We start from the raw sequence: 17,524 nt of genomic DNA, 5'->3' as shown, positions 1-17,524 counted from the left end.
ACACACACACACACACACACACACACACACACACACACACACACAACCTATTGGTTCTGTTAGAGTAGAAAACGCTGACTGATAAGTACCTGTCACAGATCCCAGTATTAAGATATGAACATGGAAAGGGGGGCATTATTCTACCACAACACTTCTGATTTTAAGACATGAAAGTGGTTGTTTGTCATCCTGTGTTTCCTGTGAGACTTTCACTTCAAATCTGTAGGTTCTTGCTAGATAGCTTTTCCCTCTGCTTCAACCTCGATAGATTATCAGCTTAACCCATCTCTTTTCCTCATGTCTTGGCACTTTTGAACTAAACAATGAGTGAATATGCCACTACTATTAAGTTTAATGAATCATGATTCTTATTATCATTGTTTGTCTTTCTCTGTCCCTCATCCCTACCTCCAGTAAATTTGTAAATCCTGTAAATCTAATTTGCTTTATATTACTAATGTTATCTGTCCTCTTCTGTCTACTCCTGTCACCATTTTAGGTGACAGCTTTCAACACCTTATTGGATTACTATAAAATTATTTTTCTCTATCCATTCTAGTTTTCACAGCATAGTAATAGTGATATACTCTACTAGTCTGTACACCCTTAGGTCCAATGGTGAAAATGCTTTCAAATTTATAATCAAATATATTTCAACAATGCAAATATGATCCTATCACTCTAAGGCTTATAACGTTTGAGTGGTTCCTTGTGGCTTCAATAAAATGTTTGAGATAGCTGGCTCAGCACACAGGATTCTTCAGAATCTGTCTCTAGCCAGATCTTCAGGGTCATTCTCTTGTCACTCCTCCTCACCTATAACCCATTCATTCCCCATTTCACCTGCACTGAATTTCTTATGATTTGTTCAATGTGTCATGTTCTCTTTTACTTTCAAGATTTTGTACAGGCTTCTCACTTTATCTGTAATGTCCTTCCTGTACCATGCCTCCATCTGGCTGAAGGGGACTTCACTCAGACATATCCCTCTTGGAGAGACTCATTCAGACTTTTCTAGGCTCTACTAGTTTGTACGCCCTTAGGTCCAAATACACAAGTATATCTTCATATTACCATTGCTTAGGAAGCTTTTCACTTAAGTAACAGAAAACTTGGCATAAACTAACTGAAATAATGAGGAAATGTATTATTTCACATTAATTCCCTCACCACCAAAGTATGCTATTATCAAGGCTCTGCTTCTCTCTTGGCAAAAACGTATTTTTTGCATGTTTCTTTGTGTTGGCTTTATTCTCTGTTTGATTGTCCAAGGAACCCAAGGTACCTACAGGAAATAACATAATAAATTATCTCCTTATCTTGGTCTAAAGAAGGAAAGAGAAAGCCTTTATCCTATTATTCTTATTAGACCACTGGACCAAGGGCAGGTGCTAGAAGAAAACTGTAACCTCCTGCCTGAACCCCAAAGTCAGAAAGGAATAAGGTTACTAACCTCCATTTAGACCAGGCTTCTCAGTGATGACGGTATTGACATTTGGACCAGATAGAGTTTTGCTCTGTGCATTGTAGGACATTAGCAACATCCATGGACTCTACACACTAGACGTCATCCCTCAAGTTGTAACAATGTGCTATGTCTCCAGACATTGCCCAAGGTCTCCTATAGGGCAAACTCACTTCCATGTGAAGATCACTGGCTTAGGCTAATGAAGACTTACTCTGTATCGCTGGTTTCATGAAAGATTTATAAACAATTCAATAAAAATATAGTTCTTTTTAGAAGAGGAAGAGAAGAATAGATATTGGGTAAGTAATCTGTAGTATTCATCAGCTACATGGTAATTATTTAGTTGTTTTGTCCCCTTCTAGAAAGGACATTTCTGGAAGTTTTGATTTGTTTCTTGCTTGTCTTTTCTCTGGTGCCTTTATATACTGTGTTCTTAAAACAGTTTTATTAAATTGATTTATAAATTATGCATTGGGAAAGGGACTTCTTAGTGCTTTTCACCTCTACTCAACATGCCTTATAACACATACTATGCACATTAGTATCTATGCTTTCAATGGTGAAAGTGCTTTCAAATTTATAATCAAATATATTGAAAACATATGTTTCCAACTGTGGAGATGAAGGCAGAGCAATAAAGTTGAAGTGAGGGGTGAAGCAGAGGTGAACTTACTATTTTTAATCTTGGAAAACTTGTTGTCTAAGTGAAGAAAGGAAGTGCAATATTACAGTCGGTACATAATTAAGAAAAGGCACCTCTTCAGACCAGTCACTGGCCAGTTGCTCTGAATTAGGAAGCAAAAGCTGAAATTGTAGCTTGTGACCCAATATGCCACTGTTTTTTCCTATGAACAAGCTATTTCTAAATCCATGTCCTAAGTTAAAGCATGCCTGCATTTGGACACATTGAAATACATGAGAAGTTTCATTAGAATGTGTGATTTAATGTAGACATAGTCATTAAACTATGAATCACCTTTTTACTGGAGATTTACATGGCTTTTCACTTGCTTGGTTTCTCCAGTAATAAGGCCATTTTTTTTTCCTTGCTCTCAAGTTGTTGAATTTAATTAAGATGTTAGTATATGATAAAAACTATAATCTTATAAATATTTACTTTTATGCTATGAATATAATCTTTGTGGAAATTTTCAGAAAAAAATGGAATTGCATTATGCTTTCAAAGAAGAATTTTACACAAACCAATGAAATGTTAAGACTGTAAATCATATTTTAATTTATTCTCATTTTTGAATTTCATAAAATGGTGTAATTTCATCATTATTGGCCAAATTTCCCTCTTGAAATCTGAAGAACACATTTCCTTCTGAGTATCTTCTCTGGATCATTGTTTAGGTGCTAAGCAATTTGTAACAGCCTGAGTTGCCACTTTCATTTAATAACTGAAACCTAAATGTTACAATCAGAAACCACTGGTCTGTTGCGCGGTGATCCATGTGAGAACAGTGAACTTATGTCTCCGTAAATTTGTTAGTCATCTATGAGGAAAAGCAATGCTGACCTTGTAATGTCAAATCCCATTTAGAGTTGGAGAATAGGTTGGATGAGGTACTTGATGTCTTTTGAGTTGTACTAAGAAATACACTTCTGTGTAGGAGGATGAAAGCCTTGGTAAATTAATGTGGCGATTGTAGCCTATTCAAATAATTTATAGTTGAATGCTATCTTCCAGAAGAAAAGAATGCGGTTAATAAAGGTTCTGACTTGAGTAAACAGTTTCAGGCAACACACGCTTTTCAGTAAGTACCTAAAGTACTAACTCTGACCTGCTGCCTTCACAGTTTCCTACTTGTGTCTTTTCTAAAATCTTATTAGGAAGAAACTGTTTATAGCTTCTGTCACAAGCAAGAATTCCAAGCATAGTGACAGGGCATAAACTGGATTTTAAGATTATTTTGTGTCTAGTTTGAAGAACTAAGTAACACAGCATTTTATAGTTACCTTTTAGTCTGTTTATTAAAGCTATATTGATCAAGACAAAAGCAGACTTTTTAGGTAAAACTAATTTTTAGGCATTTTTATACTTTAATGTCATCAAAGGACAAAATAAGATTTGACTTGAGTTTAGTAACTAACTAGAGGCCCAATGCACAAAATTCATGCAAGAGTAGGCCTTCCTTCCCCCGGGCTGCCGGCACCAGCTTCCCTCTGGCATCCGGAACCTTTGCTTCCCTCTGACCACCAGCAGGCACCCGGGACAGGGCCTTACCTCACAGACCCAGCTTCATCTGGAAGGTCAGCGGGTCTAATTAGCATATTCCACTTTTACTATTATAGACTAGAGGCCCGAAGCACAAAATTCATGCAAGGGGTTCGGCCCTCACAGCCCCAGCTTCATCAGGAAGGTCATCCAGAAGGACATCCGGCTGTCCGGTCTAATTAGCATATTACAATTTTATTATTATAGATTGGCAGCTTTGCTCCTGTGGGACATGTCAGGACATGACCATCACCTCTGCCAAGGGAAGGAGAGTATTTCCCCAAATTGCAACCGCCACATGCTTCAGAGTAGGAATTTTGAGAGACTCAGCATCACTTGATGATGACTACATTGCATAATCTGTGCAATAGCTGATTAGAAAAGAAACCACATTATGTATTAGTATTGATTGATTGGGCTTCTGTATTGAAAACTTGAATTGAGAATATCGACTTCCATTGCCTTAAGACTCTTATAATTTCTTCCTTAGAATATCCAGTAACCTGTCTTCTGTTTCTTTTCCGTCTAAACCAGTGGTTCTCAACCTTTCTAATGCCGTGACCCTTTAATACAGTTCCTCATGTTGTGGTGACCCCCAACCTGTAATTTTGCTACTGTTATGAATCGTTATGTAAATATCTGTGTTTTCTGATGGTCTTAGGTGACCCTGCTAGCAGTTCTCAACCCACAGGTCGCGACCCACAGGTTGAGAACCCCTAGCAGGGTCGCCTAAGACCAATGGAAAACACAGATATTTACATTACAATTCATTAACAGTAGCAAAATTACAGTTATGAAGTAGCAACGAAAATAATTTTATGGTTGGGGGTCACCATAACATGAGGAGCTGTATTAAAGGGTTGCGGCATTAAAAAGGTTGAGAACCACTGGTCTAAACCATGGGACCACATAAGGCCTGTAAAATTATTTGGTCTGACCCTGACAAGGCATTAGGGGTGAGTTAATTAAATGTCTGACCAAATATAGCAGACTAATTTTTAAGTTGATAATTTTGTTTGGCCTGCAAATGATGTTATAAATATCCAAATGGCCCTTGGCAGAATAAAGGTTCCCCACCCTGCTCTAAACCATCATTTTTTAAAAAGAATTTATTGGGGTGACATTGATTAATAAAAGTACATAGGTGTCAGGTGTACAATTCTATAATACATCATCTGTATATTGTATTATATGTTCACCACCCCAAGTCAAATATCCTTCCATCACCATTTATCCCCCCTTTATCCTCTTCTTCCCCCCCCCCACCCCTCTTTCCCTCTGGAAATCACCTTACTGTTGTTTGTGTCTAAACCATGTTGTTGTTTTTTTTTAAATGTACAGGGATTAACGGTGTGCCATGTAAATCTAACTGTATCACTTCCTGTTTAAAATATTTCTGAGATTTGATAATGTCTTCACTGCCTTTGGTTAATCTTCAAAGTGCTTATCATGACAAAAAAGACCCTTCCAGACCTGAACTCTGCTTTCTGTTCCCCTCTATCATCAGTGGGCAAACTGAACAAATCTCTTTTCATTCCCCAACTTTATCCTGCTGGTTCATGCTTCTTCTTTGCTCCCATTGTTTCGTTAGTTTAGATGGAACTTCCTTAACTTTTGCTCTTCTCTAATCATCAGATCAAGTATCCTTCCAAATACCTTCTGTGGGCCTCTTACATACACACTGTGTGAACACACTTATTTTGATGTATGGGATTGTGATGACTGACGTTTTATCTGTCCAGCCCATTAGTCAGTGAGCCCCTTGAGGGCCTCCATGTAGAGCAAATGCTGGATAAATGTTTGCTCAGTGAAGGAAAGGATAGACCATGAGATGGTTTTTGCTCTTACATGTGCTTTTCTTTTCTTGTCTATGTATTTCCCTAGTCAGTGAAAAGCCACCACGTTGTCTTGAGGGGATGTAACATTATTACATCAGAAATGCTTGTTCTAATGTTTATTTTTAATTGCAATATAGACTGTAGGGCTGAGAATGGCTGGCTTGGAATAGGCCCATGGGGGTGAGACTAGGGGGCACCCTGAAAGGCCCAGAGAGACCTCAACCCAATTCACCAGTCCAGGTTCTTGTTGATTTAGCAAAACACAGTAAGTTTATTAAAGCGAAGGTATGCACTCAAGAAGAGAGAGCAAACAACTTGAAAGAATGAGACACCCCATGGGGTCTGGGTGGACCGTTTTTATTAAAGCAGTCAAGGGGAGGGGGATAGGTGTCTCTTGGCCTCTGACAGGTGACTGCCCATGCAGTTCATCCTCACCCCTCCTCTCCAAAAAGCGATTTCCTTCCCGTCCTCCTGGAACTGTCACGGCGATCAATCCGGGATGGGAAGGGGGCACAGAGTGCTTCTGAAACCACAATTCAAAGGTAGTATAATGACACAACTGGTCACTTTTAAGTCAATATGGCTGCCAAATCTGCTTGAGACTGGTTTTTGTTTGTAGCAACTGCAGGAAATTGGCGAGGGAGAAGCGAGGGAATAGGTGGCCAGTGATAGTCACATCCCTGATGTTCCAGCCAGGAGCGAAAAGAGGAGGGGTAGGGCTTGAGGCCTTTGTTCCCTTCTAAGTTCCCTGCCTCCGGAGGCATTGGAGAGGTAAGAGGCAGCTTTAGGAGGTTACAAATATCCCATCCCTGTTCTCCTTGCCCTCATTCTGTCCTCTCTGGGTCTATCTCAGCTACCCAGTTTCACCCCCTTGAAGGGAGAGCAGTGGAAGCTTTGATAGGAACTCCCCTAGCCTCTATCCTGGGGGAGATAAAAAAAAAAAATAGTAAAGTTGCAACACCTGGGAAACATAAATGAATGACTCAACTTGTGAGGTTGGAAACATCTCATGTATATTTCATTATCTAAGAAGAGATCTCGAAAGAGTTTGAGGGAAACATGCTGTCACCCTGGGTATTACTTGATTTTCCCCTGATTTTAAGATTTGGGCATTAGAATTATTACTGAAAGATTTTAAATGTTTGCAATTTAAGCATGAAGGCCACTGAAAAGTGTGGGCACAGTTACTTTCATTGCTGGGGAAAGTTGTCTCAGTAAATGTGATAACAAGGTGAACATTGGAACAAATGCATTTATATCCTGTTTATCTCAAGCACAGGGCCAATCTGGAACTCTAATTCCTTGAAAAGATGATAAATGTTTTCTGCCAGTCTTTCCAACTGAACAAACTCTGTTTGATTGGTATTAATCACTTCTGGCAGGCGATGCGCAAGCCTGCTAGCTGCAAGCTAGGTGAAAAGCTTGTCGTCAGAGTCACATAATGAAATGAGAGAGTAGGGGACAAAAAGAAGGAATATTTTCACTTGCCTAGTCACTGGAGTAAGTGTCAATTTAAATAAGGTACAAATTATTTATTTCATAATGAGCAGTTCAAAATGCAAACCTTTAATAAAATTGATATTTTTCTATCCTCATTTTATTTTTATTTCAAAAAGCAGAAATTAACCCAAGTAATAATCTATGACTTTTTTATGGTAGAAGGACATCCCTCATGTTCTCAAATTTTCTGTGGCTTCAGAAAATTTTCCTAAAACCAAGTTTTCCTAAGAGCAAACCACACATATATATATATAAGAACGTGTGAACAATGAAGCCCTACCATGAACTGGAAAACAGTTCTATATAGACCAAAATTCACGTGTTGAAATCTATTCCCCACAGTGCTGGTGTCTGGAGGTGGGGGCCTTCGAGTGGTGGTTATGAGGCAGGAAAGGTAGCTTAGGGAAGGGAGGCTCTGGGGTGATGTCCCTCCCGCCCCTTCCTTTCCAGGTTAGGACACTGCTGATAAGATTTATGGCTACATACCACTCCCCAACGCCCATCCCTGCTCCTCATGACTAGACACCCGCCATCTGTCCCCTCCATTGCCACCCTCCCATTTTCCTGGGGCAAGAAATAATAGTTGAGACAAACAAAAGCCTTATCAGCCAGAGTTGGCAGCCATGTGGCAGTTTTGAAGCCACTCCGCCCTCCTGATCACCATGACAGTCCCAAGAAAACCAAAGAAAGAGCCAGTATCCTAGAGGAAGGACTGAGATGAGTGGCCCTTTGCCCTTGGCTAATAAAAACCTCCCCCCAGACCCCCTCTGCAATTCAGGCAATTCACTCTCTGAGTTCGCTTGCACTCTGTTCCTTCTTAAGTGGGTACTACCACTTCAATGAACCTGCTATGCCTTGCTGAATCTTTCTGTCTGGACCTTGAATTCTTTCCACTTGGAGACTGTCACTGGACTGAGGCCTCGCTTGGCCTCATGAGCCCTCTGGCACCAGTTAGCTCATGAGGGCTGAGTCCTCAAGAAAGAAATTAGTTTCCTTATAAGAGACACCAGCGAGCTCCCTCACCCCTTCTGTCATAGCAAGAAGACTGCCTTAGGCAAACTAGAAAGCTGACTGTCATCAGACCCCAATCTGCAGGTGCCTTGACCTTGGATTTTCCAGCCTCCAGAACTGTGAGAAATAAATTTCTGTTTCATAAGCCACCTAGTCAATGCTATTGCAGCCCAAATGGACTAAGATAGACTTGGAAATGGTTAAAATTTAACAGTTTAATAAATATATCCTAGTTCAAAAATATCTCCTTATTATTACTTGACTATTTTTTTTTCCATTTTGCTATGTCATTTTCCCTGAAAAAAACAGCATTTGATTTTTTTCCCCCACTGAAAATGCAAAAAAAAAAAAAAACCCACACAAAAAACAAAAAAACCCTGGGAGCAGTGAGTGGACTTCCATTCACATCTTAGAGTGATTCAATCTTATTGCCATCTTTCCCAATACCTCTGTAACAATTACTAAATTGGGAGAATTAGATTGCTTCCTGTAGCAAAACTCAGGCAGAAATTGTAGCACTTTATTTAATAAATCAACTTACTTTGCCCTCACTCTGTGAGAAGATTCTTATACATTATTCTTTGAGTTAATGATCACTTTAAATTATGCGATAAGGTGAATTAAATACAGCCACTAAAACTGGTATTTTGAGGAAGAGATGGAACATTTCTTCAAATAAAAGTGGTTAATTGATGTTTAATGGATGCCTGCATTATTTCAATAATTAATTAACTGTATTAATTCTCAAGGTGCCCCTTGAAGCTGTCACTCACATTTGCAGGTTAACTCAAGGCAACCCTTTTGAAGCCAACTGTTTTGAAGTGAATGAGGAACTGAGTGAGCCATCCATGGGGAAGAAAGATTCCTCTATTTTGAGAATAGTGTAGTGAACTCAGCAGTTACATTCAACCTACTCTCGGAAGATAACACCAGGGTTATCCTTATTGTTCTGATTGATTTTTTAATACTTTCTGTATGAAACTGAATGTTAAAAAGTAAGAAATACACACAAAAACTAGCTAAGAAACTTGATTTCACTTTTAGTGGAAAAGATAGCATTTGGTTTTTGGAGCATTCTACTTCTGTTTATGTCTAGACTCATGCATTTTAATTTGTCTACATCTGTTTTGTTTCCTGTGTGTGTGTGTGTGTGTGTGTGTGTGTGTGTTTCTGCTTGTTTCTTTTAAAATGAATTTTTAAAAATAACCTCATTGCTTTCCAAGAGCTGCTGAGACCATCTGAGTTATGAAATATTTGATTAGCATTTGATTATTTAATCACTAGAGGCCCCATATAGGACAATCGTGCACTGGAGCATTCGGACACTGGGGTGTGGTGGGAACTTCAGCCCATCCTGTGCCCTTTAGCAGTCCAGGAACCCTCGAGGGATGTCTGACTGATGGCTTAGGCCCATTCCCCACAGGGAGCGGGCCTAAGCCACAGTCAGACAACTTTAGCGCTGCCATGAAGGCGGGAGAGGCTCCTGCCACCGCCACTGCACTCGCCAGCTGTCAGCCCAATTTATGGCTGAGCAATGCTCCCCCTGTGGGAGCACAATGACCACCAGGGGGCAGCTCCTGCATTGAGCTGTTCGATCGATTTACATGTTAACCTCTTTTTATACAGGATTATAAATTGTATTTAATTTAATATACATGATATATTTTCCCCATCAATATCATGAGAAATTGATCATTTAATATTAAGATGTAAGAATTTCTCAAGAGATCTTTTTTAAGGTGTCAACTATCAGTCATGTGACTTCCTCTGCTCATTATTTTGTACTGGAAAACACTTCTCCTTCCGGTCTCTAACCCAGACAGTCACCATCACCATCATTTTAGGGCTTCTTTGTCCCAGCACTGATGTGTTTGTGGCCCATTTTTAAAATGTAATACTAAAATGGATTTTTAAACTTTGAATTTCAACTTTTTCAGGGATCTGTTCTTAAACTGAATTTTTTTGTTGTTATAAATAATTCACTTGATAGAGTGGTCTTTTTAAAATGTATTCGTTTGTAATCTAAAGTCAAGTCTGGATTGATAGACACACGTATTCCTGAAGGCTATGGGGATGTTCTGACAGAAACTTTGATTTGTGAAGACTTTAAAGTGCCATGAGGACAGCTAGGTGTCTGTGAAGACCGGCACAATATCACCAGGATTTAGGGTCCAGCCATACAGGAGAGGACTGGGAGTGTGGAGGAGGGATTATTCTATTACTTTGTTACTGATTGGGGTGACTGGCTGGGACCTCGGTTCTTCTTGTTGACACAGAAAAGAATTAAGGTCAACGAAAATGAAAGTAAAGCAAAATGTATTGAAGATACACTCCAAGCAAGGAGAGAGCCAGTTGAGAGAGACAATGGCCCCAAACTCCTGGGATATATAAATGAGGGATTTTCTGGGTGGAGACTTCATTTGCATTCTCAGATGATTGACAGAAAAGGGTTATATAACTATATTTCTTCTGTGCATGCCCTTACCCATAATGTATACAGAAAAACCCAAAGGGAAGAGGGTCAAAACCACAATGAAAATTTTATTAAAATTAGTCCAAGACCCTAGTAAGATCGCATTGAGCTTATGTTGTTTTCCTCTGAGCTTGTGCCAAGAACTGGCTGGTTCCAAACCTACCACTGGCGATCTGCTGGCTGCTGGGCCGCCCATAGAGAGGCGGTCTGAAGGCAGTGTTGGCCCCACTCTTGTTCAGGACCCCAGGGCAGGCCCCAGCCAGCGGCTCAGGTCTAACTTCCTACCTAAAAACTTTAGTATGTCCAAAAAACACTGACGGGAGAAATGTAGCAGCAAGACTAAAGAAATTCCCCAGTGCAGTTTCCTAACATTCGAACTGAGTTCCCTCATAATGAAAAATTATTTGAAGCATATAACTTTTGAGATTAAAAAAGAGAGCCTTAAAAATTCATAAAGTTAAGGAGACACTTTTGTTGCTTTCTTAATCTACTGTGTTTGCAACTAATAGTGATTAGTAGTTAAAAAAAAAACAAGCTTCATAAAATAATAAATTATTATGGAGTATATTACTTTGATAGCTGAATGTTATTAAAGAATATTATATTAGTGTTTTTCTTGTTCTGTTTAGGATTAGACATTCCTAGGTGTGATAAACACTATTCAATCATAGGTTAGTGTTTAGTTTGTTTTTATGTACTCTACTTAATTCTTAATATAAACTTTGTTTATTGGTTTGTAATTTTTACTTTTATTATACAGTTTATACCCCTTATAAGTTTACAGGAAGAAAACTATGTTTGTGGTTTGCCTTAAAAAATAGTATATTAGTAAATCCATTACCATTTACTCTTTTTTTTTTTTTTTAAGAAAATCCAATTTTCAGAAGTGGTGATGCAACTTAAAAAAAAAAAAAAAATCACTAGTTGCTCCAAGTCTTCATCCAAAGGTGACTCTTCTCCCAAATTCTTCATTTGTTTATATCCTATTCTTATAAGTTCGTTTAGGTATTATCTTTTCTAGAAATCTCTTTTCCACCATAAGTTTTATAACAGATCCTTTTTTATTTTCTTTTGTATTACCAAAGTTTAATTTTCTTATAACATTTTTCACATTATGAGCTCTTATAAGACAAAGATCCTGCTTTATTTTTCTGTGTATCCTTTCTTCTTTGCAGAAGTCCTGGTATAGTGAATCTTTCAGAAACGTGGGTGTTTATTTTTTCAGAAATATGTGTTTAATTAAAGACTAATTGGCTATATTCCCAATACATTATATGTGGGAAATAAAAGCATACACACACTTGCACAATTGACCAAAATTATCCCATGCATACTTTCACATTTCAGATAAGGAAACAGTGTCTGAGAAATGTTCAACTCCCTCCTAGGCTATGATTGGACTCCAACCTTAGTCATAACATTTAGTCCATATCTAGTTCCCATCTGCATGTCCAGTACATATGTATGGGCCTATTAATTGCTTATTACTGCATCCTATTTAATTAAATAATGTGTTTTGCTAAATATTTCACACAGTGTAAAAAACTGATTAAACTTTAACAACCACAAAATGTAAGACCTTGAAGTCACCCTTAATCACTAATTTTCCATCTTCTCCCTTACTTTTCTCCTTTAGGGCATCTAACCAACCTCTTCCAGTCAATATAAAAATCCAATCCCAAAATGTACCCTTGCAATAGAATTTATTATGGTTGGGAACACACAACATTTTCTAAATATTTGATATGTTTAGGGACATTTCTTTTTTTTTTTTTTAATTGATTTTAGAGGAGGAAGGGAAAGAAAGAGAGAGAAACATTGATGTGAGAGAGAAACATCACCATTTCCTGCACCTCCTGCTTGTGCCCCAACGGGGGATGGAAACCAAACCCCCAACCCAGCATGTGCCCTGATCAGAAATCCAACCCACAACCCCCTGGTGTACAGGATGATGCTCCAACCAAAGGAGCCACATCAGCCAGGGTGAAATGTCCTTTGTGTGAACCCTGACTCCCTCCAACAGCTAGAAAGAAGCAAAAAGAAACAGTTTCCCAAATCTTTGTGTCTAGGACCTGGTCTGTAACTATTGAATCTTTGTTTGAGGGTCATCATGTCATCACACTCAGTGGATTTAGTGGAAAAGGTCAGTTTGGTAGCCAGGTTTGTAGCACTGTTACTGAAATCTCATCTGGGAACCTGTTAACAATTACCTAGCTTTCTCAATTTTTAAAGCTACCCAAATCCTTTAAGTAAACCCCTTTTCTGTTTAACTTGCCAGTCAGCTTTGGAACTTGGAATCTGAAACACATTGTTTCTTAGTAAAATTCTCCTCTTCATCTCTGCTAATGATCAGGTCCTTATTACTCTTAACCATATTTTGATTGGTTTCCTTTTAATTATCTTTTTTTTTAATATATTTTATTGATTTTTCACAGAGAGGAAGGGAGAGGGATAGAGAGCTAGAAACATCGATGAGAGAGAGACATCGACCAGCTGCCTCTTGCACACCCCCCACCGGGGGATGTGCCCGCAACCAATGTACATGCCCTTGACCGGAATTGAACCTGGGACCTTCCAGTCCGCAGGCCGACGCTCTATCAACTGAGCCAAACCGGTTTCGGCTTAATTATCTTTTACTTCTCTAATATGTCACATCAGCTAGCTTTCTAAATATGAACCTTATCGTGTTTGTGTTTTTTATTTAATATCTGTGTGTGACGTGGTTTACCTATTTTAATTCCTTCAACAAAATAATACTCTTTTTTTTTATTTCTTATATTTGTTATCAAAGTCAAGTTGAACCAAGTAGTCATTTGGTTATAATAGACAATTAACATTGAAAAATGTAGTAATTGAGGCTTATTTGTTTTTTACACATTGGGTTTGTTTTTAATATAAAAGTGATGGTTGACGGAGAATCCTAGGGAAAGTATTCTGGCTTGATGAAGGACTCAGTCCTTAAATTTCTGATATAAAATCTGACCTTGACTTTGCCACACAGTTTATTAGAATGACAGATGCCAAAATAACAAAGATGACAGGAGACTAGTCATAAAAAGCAGAATGCTAATTTATTAATCTAAATGATAAGTATAAGTGCCAAGTGAAAGAAATAGTTGCAGTTGGCATAACAGCACATTTTCTCCCTGTAGGCAACCTTCATGGGAAGGAAACTGACAGAAGGTTGCTGCCTGAGCCTGAATTCAGAGCAAGACTTCTCATCCTAATAGTTCAAAGATTTCTTGGTTCCAGACTTGGATGTTCAGATACATACTGACAGACAGATTGTCTTCCCAGATGGTGCTTTGAGGGCCCAGGCAGTTTTGGCTACTGAGAATTGGTATTTTTTCTTGTTCATTTCATTTTATCTTGTTAAGGTAATGTTGGCTTTCTCAGTTAGGATCCACAATGTGTTGATTTGAGAGCTTAACTCTCAAATGACCTTTTATATACTCTTCAGTTTTATTCTTATTGCCAACTAGGTTAAGGGAAATTAGCAAGCTTATATTTAGTGTTGTAATAGCTGCATTTGTAACATGGTGTACATCATCACTTTAAGTTGATTTATTTGTTTGTGTGTTTGTTTAAATCCTCACCTGAGGATATGTTTTTGTTGTTGTTGATTTTAGATAGAGGAAAGGAGAGAGAGCACACTTGTGTGAGAGAGATAGATTGCCACATATTACCTAATTAAATCATAAGCATTCTGAGAGGTAGATTTTATGAGACTAGAGGACTGGTGCATGGTTTCGTGCACTGGTGGGGTCCCTCAGCCTGACCTGCACCCTCTCACAATCCAGGACCCCTCAGGGAATGTCAGACTGTTAGTTTCAGCCCAACTCCAACAGGCCAGGCTGAAGGACCCCACCGGTGCATGAATCCGTGCACCAGGCCTCTACTATGCATATAAGATCTTTGGTTAATCTCTTCCCGCCTTCCCTTTCCCCCCTTCCCTCTGAGATTCATCAGTCTGTTCTGTGTTTCCATGCCTGTGCGTTGAGCGTCTGCCCCCTGGTGGTCAGTGTGCGTCATAGCTACCAGTTAAACAGTTGAAGATCGCTTAGGCTTTTACATAAATAGATAACTGATATTAGGCAGTTGCCTAAAGCCAAACTACTTGTTCATACCTTGTTTCCTTTTGGTATGCATCCCTTTAACCTACAATTTGAAATGCTATAGCCTATTTCACAGGCCCAAGTGATTTTTCTTCTTGATTTTTTTTCTATAAAAATGTACTTTCATTATTAATTCTTGGCCCTGTCCAATGTACCTTCTAGGTTTTCACTCCTGTAATACAGTTTTTTTTTTTTGTTTTTGTTTTGTTTTTCTCTAGCCAATCAGTAATAATTCTTAAAATATTTAAAAAGTTATCTTATTCAGATACTATTACCTATCTAGTTGATTTTTTTAGGATTTTGCTGACTTGGTATTTTGGTATTTGTTTGTTTGTTATTGTTTATTTTAAAAAAAATTTGTACTCATTATAGAAAATTTAGAAGGTACAGAGAAGTTAAAAAAAAGAAAAATTTCCCACAATTGCACTGTACAGCTGTAACAATAAATGAAAAAGATTGCATAACATTAAAACCCAGATGTAGCATTGCTGGTATCTTCTGGAATGGTTTCCTTTAGCTTTATCTACAGCAGATTTGGTCTTAACACATTGCGGGCGGATCACGAGATTCTCGTGTTTTCATATTACAATGTGTTTTACAAAGTTTCATACTTTAAAAAGATATTAGCTTGTAAGAACATGAAATAAATAACTTAAAAATGCAATGGATATTTAATTTTAAAGGCGTGCCTTTAACATTTATATAAAACGTTTCTTGTACTCGTTCAATAGAAACGTATCTGGCCACTGGATAAAGCTAGCAATTTAAACTACTGGTCCGCATTAAGAGGACAGTTTACAAACAGACATCATATTTTTCTATGCACCAAAACTTTCTCCCTCTAACTATGTTTAAAGTTAAGCACACATTCAAATTGAGTCCTCTAGGCTCTGTGACACCAGCTTGGTCGTACGCTAGCAGGAAGATTGCTTTGGTACATTGATTGAAACTTACATTCTAGCAGGATTACAGACGTTTTATGTTTACTTATTTTTTCAAGTCATTGTGTTCGGATCACAGCCTTAACATGGGATACTAGAAGCAATTCTTGTATAGAGATATAATAATATTCAATTTTATTTTTGTGCTTACTTATTTGTTTTGTTTACTTCAGGAAAAAAAATCCCTATGCTAACACTTCTTACAAGTAGCTGCCTCTAAATTTTACTAGGTTTGACTTTGGAGAGGCTTTTTTTTTTTTTTAGTGATCTTGAAACAAAAATCAAGACTTTAAGTCCTTGAGGTCTTAAGGGTTTTGACTTCTCTATAATTTCATGTATTTACTCAATGAATACTTATTGAGCAACTATTATGTGCTTCTCACAATTGTGGTGCTGGACTACAAGGGAAAACAATAGCTGTTTGGGAACTTGGATGTAAAGTAGAAATTGGGTTAAATCTTATAGAAAAACAGTTCTGATTCGATAGTCTGGATTTGCAAATAAATGTAAAAACTATTTTAGGTAAACCTCTTCCTTCTGCACTATTTTTTTTTTTTAAGAGTAAGGTTTATGGTTTTCTTTTTTTTTTTAAATATATTTTATTGATTTTTTACAGAGAGGAAGAGAGAGGGACAGAGAGCTAGAAACATCGACGAGAGAGAAACATCGATCAGCTGCCTCCTGCACACCCCCCACTGGGGATGTGCCCGCAACCAAGGCACATGCCCTTGACCGGAATCGAACCTGGGACCCTTGAGTCCGCAGGCCGACGCTCTATCCACTGAGCCAAACCGGTTTCGGTCCTTCTGCACTATTAATAAAGAAAATTGTAAAATTAGTTGACTGTAATTTTCAAAGTGTTTACAATTTGGACCTAATTTACTACATTGGTATTAAAGTGCTTATTTGCCACTAAAAAAGTTGATAAAAGAAGCCAAAACAGCACTAGAGTTATACAATTGTTAAGCACTTTTACAAATTGTATATAAATCAATTACCGGTAATTTAATTCTGATAAAAACACAATTTTACAGATAATAAAACTTAAGGGCAGAGAAATTAAATAGCTTACTACAGTTAAGCCCATAGCAAAACTGGGATTTGAACTAGAATTTTCTTGCATTAAAGCCCATACTCTTAACCACAATATTATCATCACACTTTTAAGTGTCCGGAAAGATAATTCTCAAGTGCATGAATAAGCTTGCAGGACAACACAAGCACTGTGACATGCTGCTGTTACTTAACTGAATGGAGGATCAGGGGACAATAAGGAAGACACTGGATATACCAGCTCTTTCTTTAGGATGGATCTTAGAAGCTAATTAGGACATTATCTCTTGTATATCATTGGCCAGAAATTTCTCACATCGTCTCAACTATCTGCAAGGGAGGCTGTGAAAATATAATCATATTCTGGATGGCATCATACCCAGCTAGTCTACTTACTACTGTGGACAAAAGGCAAAACAGAGTTAGGGAGATAACTAGTAGTTTCTGCCACAGCCCTGTACTCTAACTCCAGTGTTATAGTGTGCTCTGCTGGAATTGTTTTAAACAAAAGATTAAGAAGATAAACAACCCAATCAAAAAATGGGCAATGGACCTAAATAGATACTTATCAAAAAAGACATATGGAAGGCCAAGGGACATATGAAAACATGCTCAAAATCACTAATCATCTGAGAGATGCAAATCAAAACGACAATGAGGTACCATCTCACACCTGTCAGAATGGCTATCATCAACAAATCAACAAATGACAAGTGCTGGTGGGGATGAGGAAAGAAAGGAACCCTCGTGCACTGTTGGTGGGAATGCAGACTGGTGCAGCCACTGTGGAAGACAGTATGGAGTTTCCTCAAAAAACTAAAAATGGAACTCCCATTTGACCCAGTGATCCCACTTCTAGGAATATATCCCAAGAAACTAGAAACATCAATCAGAAAGGATATAT

Source organism: Eptesicus fuscus, chromosome 3 (genome assembly GCF_027574615.1).
Source record: "Eptesicus fuscus isolate TK198812 chromosome 3, DD_ASM_mEF_20220401, whole genome shotgun sequence".
NCBI classification, from domain to species: domain Eukaryota; kingdom Metazoa; phylum Chordata; class Mammalia; order Chiroptera; family Vespertilionidae; genus Eptesicus; species Eptesicus fuscus.
This window is presented reverse-complemented; position numbering follows the sequence as displayed.